This window comes from Lycium barbarum, chromosome 10, assembly GCF_019175385.1.
Source record: "Lycium barbarum isolate Lr01 chromosome 10, ASM1917538v2, whole genome shotgun sequence".
NCBI lineage: Eukaryota > Viridiplantae > Streptophyta > Magnoliopsida > Solanales > Solanaceae > Lycium > Lycium barbarum.
Genome location: NC_083346.1, coordinates 1,356,849 through 1,369,579, shown reverse-complemented (window position 1 = coordinate 1,369,579; position 12,731 = coordinate 1,356,849).

Here is a 12,731-nt window from a genome sequence, read left to right as displayed (position 1 = left end):
ACATATAGAATCTCTGGGTTTCGAATTCATGTTTCTGGTATGTAAAAGATTTTTATAGGGAGTTTTTTCTCTTTAATTAATTTTTACGGAGTGTGAACTCGAAGTAATCAGGATTCCAAGATGAATACTCAAACAGAATAGGAAATCAAAATAAAATGAATATTTATCTTGTAACACACCTAAAAACAGTTAAAGAAAGAATAAGCATCCAACTTTAAATGAATATTTATCTTGTAACGCAACTAGCAACTAAAAACAGTTAAAAGAAAGAATAAGCATCCAACTTTAATTAAAGTGACATTCGTCGTCCACTTAAACTTATATTTGTTGAAGAATAAGGATCTGTAGTGCAAAAATATTAGATAGGATTTGTTTATAGGTCTTGAATCTGAGCTATAGTGTGAAAAATGCTTTAAGTAGGAAGGTTTTTTCCTTAAATGAGCTTTTTGGAATGCGAATTCAAATTATTCCGAATATCAAAATGAATACTCAGTAAAATAAAAAAGAGCATGAAACTTTATTTTGCACACAATTTAAAAATTGAGAAAAGGTATAAGCATCCAACTTTTAACTAAAGTGACATTCAGTCTCCACTTTTTGTTAAAAGAAAAAGACATTCATCTCCGCCTAAACAACTTACATTTATTATATAATAATAATTAAACCAGAAAATGTATCCGAATATTACCGATGCTAAGTGGATTTTAATACGCCCCGAGCTCATACACCTTAGTGAGTGTAGTCGCTCGCGGTCCAGGAATTTTCAGCTGATGTGTCCTCCACGTGGATAATTTAAAAGCCAAATAATAAAGGAAAAAGACTAGCATATTAATGTGTCCGACACAATAACACACCTGATCAAATAAATCATCCAACCCGTTAAAACCCTCTAGAAATCTTCTTCTCTCACAGAACTCTCTCAAATTGCAAAACCGTCTCCTCTGATTTTCATAGAAATCTTAGTGTTTTAGCCAAGAAATCTTGATAAACATTGATTGTAAGGGTCGTATTTTATTGGTTCTTGGGTTTATTAAGTGTGGATGGGTTCAAGTTCGTGAATTAATTAGCCATTAAATTTGTCTTCTTCAAATATCCAATTCGATTTTTTTTCTTCTCAACTGTATCACTTGTAAAAAATTGGAGTTTTAATCAGCTCTTAGGCGCATTTACCTACCCTTTTCAATTGGGCCGTCTTTTTTGAATAGTAACTTCAATACCCACCTATTTTTTCCTTCTATCTTAAACTTTAGTACTTATGAAGATAATTGAGAGAGAAACCTCCAAATATAACTAAGAACTTTAGCAATTAGACAAGAAGGTCAAGAAAAATTTTGAGTTGAGCTTGGGGTGTGTTTTAGTGGAGGAACATTTAAATAAAGAAAAAAGGGTCTTTCTAGCTTTTGGGATTAAAAATAAAGAGAAATGTAAAATAAATGGGGTTTTTTGTCGTTTTGGCTGCTTAAGTGGCATGTTTTTTACGCTCTCACATGCGTAGAAGAGACTAAAACCACTTGATATGCCATGTGGCAGCTCGGGGGTGTTTTAAACTCATTTCCGGTATAAGACACGAAGCATGATGAAGCATAAATTTCTTTGCACCCAAATATACATTTACCCTAAAATTTTGAAAATACCCTAAAATTCAGATATCAGACCTCCAATTCCGATGCAATCTTTGTTTTTCATGTGATGACCTTACTCCCTATAAGAGTAAGGAATGCATTTTCCTGAACTATTTTATCTCTGAATCCTACCCTCGTTCCTCCACTCGTGAATTCACCATCACTGAATTTCGCAAGCTCGCCTTCAGTTGAGGTGCCTACTTGTGCACACCCAAAGTTGGAGGGCTTGCCAGCTAAGGCGAAATTTGAGGTCCTGTTTATGTATTATGCCTAGTTTTTTTTATGCAGCCATACCGATTTATATGTATGCGGCTGGTCAAGTGCTGCTAAGTTGAGCTTATCGTGGAGGTCCTGGTACTGTGGTATATAGGACATCGAGAGAATCATTAGGATTATTACCGCAATGTTTTACCCGTAAGCAAGGAATGGTTTAGACGGAGAGTTTGATCTCTCCAAAATCGCTTATTTAATATTTGCTTGGCGTGTGACTGAAGGGGAGTCTTGGAGCAACGGTAAAGTCGTGGAAGCAGTCACTAATGCTTGCATTAGGGTAGACTGTCTACATCACAACTCTTGGGATGTGACCCTTCTGTAGATTCCTGTAACACGAGATGCTTTGTTCTTTCGAGCCGAGGGTTTATAGGAAACAACATCTCTACCCCCACAAAGATAGGGGTATATCCTACCTTCCCTAGATTCCACTTGTGGGATTACACTGGGTATGTTGTTGTTGTATGACTGAGACACTCTTTTTTTTTTTTTCGAAGATCATGTAGCAACCTCTTGTTATGATAAGTTTATAGGATAAAAATCATTTTAGTCCTCCAACTTTACTTTAAAAATCAAAGACCTCCCCCAACATTGAACAATCGACATTTTCATCCCCTTATCTCAACTTCCGTACATTGACCGGTAACTTTATATTATTTGATTGTCATCAAAGGGGTAAAAGGGAATTTCACTTATATTTTTAATTAATTATTTAGTACCCTAATTAATATTATATAAATTTTTCATAGTTTCCTCCGTTAATTAATTATAATACTTTCTGCCGTCTTCAATTTTCTCCATAACCTAAGCAGTTCTTCATATTTTTCAGAGAACCTTTCAAACCTTGATAAACAATTGTTCTCCAGAAATATGAAGGTTACAAGGGTTTGAAAGGTTCTCCAGAAATATGAAGAACTGCTCTTGCTATGGAGCAAAATTGAAAATGGCAGAAAGCTTTAGAATTAATTGACAAAGGAAGCTGTGAAAAATTTATATATTATTAATTAGGGTACTCACTAATTAATAGTAAAAAACTATAAGTGAAATCCATTTTACCCCTTTGATGATCGGTCAAATAATATAAAGTTATCTATCAATGGTCGGAGAAGTTGAGATAAGAGGATGAAAATATCGATTGTTCAATGTTGGGGGAGGTCTTTGATTTTTAAAGTAAAGTTGGAGGACTAAAATGATTTTTATCCTAAGTTTATATGTTGCTCTTATTTAATATTTGATTAAGCCCCCTCTTATCTATTATTGCTTGTGGAATAATTCCTTGCTTGATTGATCGTTTCTTATCTGATTTAATTAAGTGCAATGGTATCTTTTTGTGGCTGGATATGAATCTTTTCGATAGATGAGAAAACCACATCTGGTAAGAATATTTATAGATTAGGTTTAAATTAATTACATGCTTACCCCAACTGCTTAGTGTTTTGTTGGTTAGTTTTGGGTTTAGTAAGCAAAATATAACTACTTCCTTTGTTTTGGCACTGTTTTTTTATTAGTTTGTTCTAAAAAAGAATGACATATTCTTATATTTTTTTTATAGACATATCATATTTTTTTATTAAATAAGAAGCTTTTATAACTACACATGTCTGGTATGATTTATTTAAGACCAAAAGTTTTATAACCACACATATATTGAGCATATTTAAGATTAACTTTCCAATTTTTTATTATCGTTTGTATCAAGTTAAACTATGACAAAAGCTGGGAGTAGTACTTAATTGATCATTCACTGACGTCTGACGATGTCTTAAGTGAAATATTATCTGTTCAAGGTAAGGTTAATATTTCAAGCCGCGACTATTACAAACTGACGTGTAAAACTTTTACTTGTAAATGAAAAAAGAAAAAAAAAGGACTAAACAACAAAGTGATTCTACCAAACTCTAACTGAAGTTGTTCGTAAAATTAGTAGGTACCTCTTTTAAAATGTATATACAAGAAATATATTTTGGTGTCTGAGATTTTTTTCTTTTGAATCGCCTGATTTAGGTGTGAATAACTATGTAACTTGATCTGATGGAGGTATTAAATTCGCTTAAAACATTACAGCCTTTCGTACAAGAAAGAGTGGAGTTTTCGACATAAAAGAGACTTCTATTGCAGTGCTGATATTTTTTCTTCTTAAATTGTATTTTTAAATTACATTGCAGTATAATCGAAAAATATTAGGTGAGTCCACGTTCTAATGAAATTTAAACTTCGATCTCCCATGATCTTAGCCATTATATTGACTGCTAGTCCACACCCTACGTACTGAAATTTAAACTTACGAAATATTACATCAATTAGTTGAGTTTTCTCCAGGAATCACTTTTTAAACACTACTTTGTTTGCCTGCAATATTTTGCCTAATGAATTGCTTAAATCGGACGGTTTTTTTTTTTTTTTTTGCTTAAATCTCAACTAATTGACATATTATCCTAAACTACACCTGTATAAATTCTTCACTTATACTATGTAACATGAGTTCATGCTTTACTCTAATGCCTCTGTTAGGCGGGAAAAAAAATACCTTAACATGTTAAGACATGATTCAACAAAAAAGAGCTCGGAGCCAAAATGGGTTTTTTTTTGCATACATTGAACAAAAATGGTATGCTTTTTTTTTTTATAGACCCAAATGGGCAGTTCGTGATACAATCCACGAAATAGGTGGTTTTTTTTTTTATTTCGCGAATTAAATGAAGAAATTGATTTATTATTATTTTTTCTTTGCATTTCGTGTATCAATTCACGAAATGCCTTTTTTTTTTTTTTTTTTTATTTCTTGAATAAAAAAGAAAGTAATTTGTATTTTTTTTTTTGCATTTCGTGACACAAATCACGAAATAGGTTTTTTTGTTTTGTTTTTTTTTTTTTTTTTTGCAATGCGTGAAATAAATCAAAGAAACATTTTTTTTTTTGGCATTTCGTTGCATGATTCACAAAATAGCCCTTTTTTTTTTTGCAATTCTTGAAATTAAAGAAAGAAACTGTTTTTTTTTTTTTTTTTTTGCATTTCGTGACACAATTCACGAAATAGCCTTTTTTTTTTTTTTAATTTCATGAATATTAATTAACTTAACTTTTTTTTTTTTAGCATTTCGTGAAATAGTCAACGAAATGGGTGTTTTTTTTTTTTGTATTTCTTGAATATAAAAAAAAGGAAATTATAATTTATTTATTTTTGCATTTCGTGTATTAAAAAACGAAATAGGATAAACTTTTTTTTATTTCGTTCATATAAAAAGGAAATTAGAAAATATATATATATATATATATATATATTGCATTTCGTGTATTAATGAACGAAATAGGTTTATTTTTTTTAATTTTTTTTTTTTGTATTTCGTGTATTAATGAAGGAAACTGATTTGTTTTTTTTTTTTTTTGCATTTCGTAATCTAATGAAAGAAATTGTTTTTTTTTTTGTATTTCGTGAATAAATTCTCGAAATACCTTTTTTTTTTATTATTTCCTGAATAAAAAAGAAAGTGATTTATATATATATATATATATATATATATTTGCATTTCGTGACACAAATCACGAAATAGGTTTTTTTGTTTTTGTTTTTTGCAATTCATGAAATAAATGAAAGAAACATTTTTTTTTTTTGGCATTTCGTTGCATGATTCACGAAATAGCCTTTTTTTTTTTTTTTTTTTTTGCAATTCTTGAAATTAAAGAAAGAAACTGTTTTTTTTTTTCATTTCGTTGCCCAATTCACGAAATAGCCTTTTTTTTTTGTTTTTTTTTTTTTGCATTTCGTGACACAATTCACGAAATAGCCTTTTTTTTTTTAATTTCGTGAATATTAATTAACTTACCTGGTTTTTTTTTTATTTTTTAGCATTTCGTGAAATAGTCAACGAAATGGGTGTTTTTTTTTTTTGTATTTCTTGAATAAAAAAATAAATAGGAAATTATAATTTTTTTTTTGCATTTCGTGTATTAAAAAACGAAATAGGATAATTTTTTTTTATTTGGTTCATATAAAAAGGAAATTAGAAAAAAAAAAAAAAAAATATATATATATATATATATATATATATATATATATTGCATTTCGTGTATTAATGAAGGAAACTGATTTGTTTTTTTTTTTTTTTTTTGCATTTCGTAATCTAATGAAAGAAATTGTTTTTTTTTTTTTATTTCGTGAATAAAAAAATGAAATAGAAAATTATATATATATATTTTGCATTTCGTGTATTAAAAAATGAAATAGGAAAATAATTTTAAAATAGGAATACATACATACATACATACATACATACATACATACATATATATATATATATATATATATATATATATATATATATATATATATATATTATTTATTTATTTCATTCATATACCAATAAAATAGGATGAATATATATATATTTTTTGTATTTCATTTATATAAAAACGAAATAGGAAAATAATTTATTTTTTTCGTTTATATACCAACAAAATGTTTTGTTCCATTTCGCAGGTATATAACGAAACCTCCCCCCCCCCCCCCCCCCCCTTTTTTTTTTACCGTTTTTCTGCTCTCCATATCGCTATGGTTTTAATTTTATTTTTTTGTTTCATTTCTGTTGGTTCAATCAGTTTCAGACGAGCATTGAATACTTGTCAAAATAATATCTTTTACATTTAGTGACTTAATTTGTGAAATTTTTTACTTTTCTTCATTTATAAATATTGTCCTATCTTTACTTATGGTATATCCTTAGTCTTTCAATTTTCTTTTATCCATCTCATATCTTTCATTGATTGTTTTCTCTTATCTGTTTCATATCCTTCAACTTTTATTTTTTCTCTCATATATTTCATAAGAGATGACGGAAACTCATGTTAAAGTGTATTTATTTTGGGGTGGTGAAGTTGTGTATGAAGCTGGTTCGGTTAGATACAACCGTGGTCCTGAAATAGGGCAAAGGTTTCCAATTTCCCTAAAATATGATCGTCTGCAACGCGTCTTAAGGAGTAAAATGTTCGTAAATGATCCTGAACTATCGGTGGTTATAACCGGACGATGTCCAAGTTCATTTACAGCCGATGGTTCACCAATTTATGGTGAGATGCCAATTACGGACGATGAATCTTTATCGTCATTTCTTCGTTGTCCTGAGATTTTTAAAAATCACATATGCATAGCGGCGCTTGACATGTATGCTACAGTTCAACGCTCTACCCAGGTCGAAGTACCGACCGACAATGAGTTCGATTTTGGAGGTACTATTTATCTCCCAAGTTTGAATATTGGTTTTTCAAGGGGTGTAGTTCAACAACAAACAATTGTAGGAATTGGTAGTCAGTCAAATGATACAACTAATTATGGTACACAGTATGATGGTATGGCTTCAACGCATGATCATAGCTTTGATTGGAGTGGACAGAATCGTGAGACGGGAGGACCAAATAATGCTACTACGCAGTTGCATAATTTGAATTGTAATGTGCGACACCCTTCACATCCTGGTCCAAGTGAATTGGACAGTGATAGGTAAATATAATCATATTTTATTCACTTTATTCATGGATTGTATAATTGTATTTGACTTGTAAATTCTATGAATTTTTCTTATTTATAGGCATAACGATTTTGAAGATAACCCCACGTTGACTCAACTCACACAAATTGTGAGCAATAACGATTTAGCTAATGATATAATAAATGAGTCGGATAGCGATAGTCCATTAGATCATGACGGGACGGACGATGATCAATCGTCTGCTGACGGTGACGATTCTGATGAAGATGTTGCGGCCCCCAGTAATGTTAGTGATGATTATCATTCAAATGTGATCCCATATTTGGATAATACAGAAGAAGTAGAACCGGAAGATTTTGCATACATGAGAGATAACGGGTCTGTTCGGGCTGCACTTTGGAATTCTAGTAATCCTAAAGTTATAAAATCAGGTTAGTTTTGTGCGACTAATTTTTGTAATAATATATTATTTTTGAATTTTGTGATTTTAATTGGTGTAATTAGGAGTTGATATTTTTTCTTGGACATGCAAATAGGTATGTTATTTCACAGCAAGAAGCAAATGAAAGGTGCAGTGAGGCTCTATAATATAGCTCACAAAAAAAAATATAAAACAGATCAAGCCAAAGGTACATTTTGGAAGGTTATTTGCAAGCGGCATGAGGAAGGTTGTAGTTGGATGTTCCGTTTTTCATTGATCGGAAGTGGTATGTGGAAAGCGGGAAAAATGATTGAGCCACATAATTGTGATACGGATGATTATACAGAGGATCATTTCAATTTGAATAGCAACATGATTGCTACTTCGTTGATACCATATGTTATGATCAATGCACAAATCAGTATTAAGTTTGTTCAAGAAACTATAAAAGGCATCCATCACTATACTTCTAGTTATAGAAAAGCGCAAAAAGGGCGTAAGAAAGCTTTTGAGATGGTGTATGGTGATTTCGAAGGTTCTTTTAGGGCATTGCCTCGATACATGGCTGCCCTAGAACATTTCAATCCGGGCACTATTGTTGAGTGGACACACGAGTCAACTACAATGCAAGGCGAACACATCTTTAAGTATCTTTTCTGGGCCTTTAAACCAAGTATCGATGGATTCAAAAGTTGCAGGCCGGTCATCTCAATAGATGGCACCCATGTCTATGGTAAGTATGAGATGAAATTTTTGATTGCTGTTGGCATTGATGCAAACAGAAATATTTTTCCACTTGCATATGCTATAGTAGCACGTGAGAGCTATGAGTCATGGACTTGGTTTCTCAGTTTATTATGGAGACATGTTGTTTGTCATAGAAAAGGCATTGGACTAATTTCTGATCGTCACCAAGGGATCTTGCAATGTGTAATGACACATGAATGGTTACAGCCACCCACCACATATCATAGATTTTGTGTTCGACATTTAAAAAGCAACTTTAACAAAAAGTTTCTTAACTCTGATCTTGAGAAGCTAATGTGGTTGGATGCTACAGAGCACCAGAAGAAGAAATACCAAATGAGGATGCAACAAATCAAAACTTTGTCACCTGCAGCGCATATGTGGTTAAGCGAGCTTCCGAAGGAAAAATGGACATTGTATAAGGACGGTGGTTATAGGTGGGGGGCTATGACGACAAATGTCTCTGAGTCTTACAACGGTTTATTGAAGAAAGCCCGTGGATTGCCTGTTACTGTCATGGTTCGCTTGACCTTTAAAAATCTTGTTGATCATTTTGTTAAAAGAAGCGCCCTTGCTGCTCTGCTAATGGTAAATAAGAAGACTTGGTCGTCCAGTGTTGATAAAAAGTTTCATGAATATTGGGATAGGGCCGCTATGCACACTGATATGATGAACTATAACATTGTGACTGGGGTCTTCGAGATTCTGACATTTGCACACGAAGGTAAGGGTGGAAATGTCCATAAAGTCTCTGACAATGGAAAAAAATGTTCGTGTGGGAAATGGAGAAACTACCACATGCCATGTTCCCATGCAATTAAATTCTGTCGGATCCGTAAAATTCAGCCTAAGGACTATGTTAGCAAGTACTACAGTTGTAGGTATTACAAGCAAACATACAGTGGAAAGTTTTCTCCCTTGGGTGATGAGGCATATTGGCCTGCAAGTCCCTTCTGTTTAATTGCAAACACTGCATACGAGCGAACTTCTGGAGCCCAGAGAACAACTAGAAGGAGGAATGAAATGGATATTTCTCCTGCTCGCATGGCTAGGAGGTGTGGAACTTGCAGGCAAACCGGTCATAACAAAAATCGTTGCCCCAATTGTACTCAGTAGTTGTTGTTGCTTGTTTACTGTTAAGTTTTTTCATGAGTTCTATGTTATTGTTATTTTATGTAATCTTTGTTATCTTATGTAATCTTCAATAATATGTTGTCGTCCTTACTTTAAAATAAAAAACGGTTCGTATTGTAGAGTTTAATTTTGTCTTTAATTTAACAGTTATTGTTGGATAGAACTTACACAACACTTTATTGAATGAACATAAAATTACATTATAATTGAAAATTAAAAAACATAACACATAGTTGGTCTAAGGGAGTTCGTTAGGCATGTCATCATCCGATTTGTAAAGTTCGTGTGCTAAAACACTTGCTCTTTCATGTTCTGTTAGCGTTCGATTTGTTGCTGCAGCTTGTTCTTCAGCGAGCTTAAGGATATAGTACCTACAACGTCTCACCAACATCCTATTATTCTCCTTTCGAATTTATTTCACAGCTATCTCATATTCTACCATATCCCTGCGTTCCATCCACACAGAGAATCAACGTGGCTTGGGTGCCCCCAGTTGCTCAAGCTCATTCATGAGCATATTTGACTCATGGTACCTATGCTCCCATTCACAGCGTAATCCGCAGTAGTACTCATATGGATCTGATTTTTCCAGCATCCGAAAATCATCCTCTCGTTCGTCAAGCATGTGCGGGTTGTACATGTCCATCTCAAAATCATATGTATCCCATGTTCCCCAGTCGCTGTTGGGTGACTCTGAACTGGAGCTATCATTTCTGTTTTCCGGGAATGCCCAAGCAAAAGATGAGGAAGAGCTTCCAGGAGTGTTCTCGTTTTTGTTCGACATTTTTTGGATAGTAAATGGATTTTTAAGTCTCAGTCGAAGATTTTGGATAATTTGCGAAATGAAAAATAAAAAAAAATGGCTCTTGCTTGTAAACGCTCACCTGAAGATAACAATGACCGGTTAGAGTTATTTATAATGTAAATTTTGTTGCATTTCGTTGCATATGCACCGAAAATGTAAAATAAAAAATTGGAGTAATCCAAGTTTATAAATAACTTTTCATCATGGACTTGTCAAATTTAAGTTTTTTATATGATGATGCTGACCTTGCGAAATGCAAGGATAAAAAATTGTCAATAACTTTCAATTTTATTTTTTTTACTTGGAAATTAGTTCTTTTCTTTTTACATGGGCAAGTCAAATCCAATTTTTTTTAAGAATCTTGTTAGAAGCATTGTTGCAGTTATCTTTTTCCAAGCTTTTATATTTCGTTACATACTTTGCGAAATGCAAATCTAAATAATTAGACAAGTCAGAAGCTAAAAAGGAAGCTATTTAGTAGGTTTCAATTCATTTTAAGAATCTTGGCAGAAACATTGTACACTTATTTAATTTTCTCCAAGCATTATTGCATCCGTTCAGAAGAAGCTAAAAAGGAAGCTAGCTAGTAGCTTTCAATTCATTTTAAGAATCTTGGCAGAAGCATTGTTGTTATATTTAATTTTCTCCAAGCATTATTGCATCCGTTCAGAAGAAGCTAAAAAGGAAGCTATTTAGTAGGTTTCAATTCATTTTAAGAATCTTGGCAGAAGCATTGTACACTTTAACAATTTTCTCCAAGCATTATTGCATCCTTCAGAAGAAGCTAAAAAGGAAGCTATTTAGTAGGTTTATTGTACACTTTAAGAATTATCTCCAAGCATTATTGCATCCTTCAGAAGAAGCTAAAAAGGAAGCTATTTAGTAGGTTTATTGTACACTTTAAGAATTATGTCCAAGCATTATTGCATCCTTCAGAAGAAGCTAAAAAGGAAGCTATTTAGTAGGTTTATTGTACACTTTAAGAATTATTGTTGTTATATATCTTTTATATTTCGTTGCATACTTTGCGAAATGCAGGGACAATTTTTTTAGCATGGGCAAGTCAAATCCCAATTTTTTTTACACGGATTCCTTGGTCTTGACAGTTGAAAGAGCTAACATTTTCTTACAATTGCATTCATCCAATTTATAAATAATTGGACTACCTCCATTCTCCATTCTCCATTCTCCCTTCTTCATTTTCCGTTCTTCCTCTACCTCCATTCTTTCTCTTCTTCCATTCTTGATTCTTTTCTTCTTCTTCTTCTTCTACTAATCCTATCACAAGGATTTCTCAACTTTTGCTCCATAATCTTCTTCAAATTGAGGTAATTTATTAATTTTATAAGTTTTTACATATATTTTTTGATTTAGTCATTATAAATTAGTTCACATTTATTTTTTTGATTTATTTATATGTTATACTTAGTGTAGTAGACTGTAATAAAGAAAACAAAAGTTACAAGTTTAATTAATCAATAGTTGGTAATTTCAGTCGTTGCTTCAATTAAAAAAAGCTTTTAAAAAATGTTAGTAGATTTTATTGGTTAACGAACTACAATTAAAATACTTAAAAAATCGTTGAAGCTACTGATTAAAAAGGTATCAATTTATATTATAAAATGTTCTTTTAGTTAGTCATTTTCATAGAACAACAGTTAAAAAAAAGATGAAAAAATTGTGAGGAAAGTAAGATTGTTAAATATAACATAAAGATATTTGTATCATTTGTTGGGTCATTTTCTATGTTCAAATTGTGAGTAGTCGTTGGAGATTATTTTCTGTTAATAAGCATGAAGAATTTTTAATTTTCAAATTAAAAGTAGAAGATCAAGAAACTGTGAGGAAGTTGGAGTTATTTTTGAAGCTAATAGACAAAAATAGCATGTCCTTTTTTTTTTAATACCAAAATGGGTATTTCGTTGGATAACTGACGAAATACTATTCCGATCCGTTAAAAAAAATATATATTTTCCTTGCATCCCCTCTCCAGTCATATGCTTTGTTTTAAATAGAAAAGAAGTAGTTATATGTAAGATGAATACTATTATGGCAATTAATTATGAGCTTAACCAAAAGTTTAATTACATTTCGTTCACCACATAGGGAACTGCAATTATTTTTTGACAGTTGTACTCTTATTAATTTTTTTTTCTTTTCTCACGTGATAATATATCTTATAGATTGACCTCTATTGACTTTCCTATTGAATATATAGTAAATAATTCTGTAATGTGTTGTCCATTATT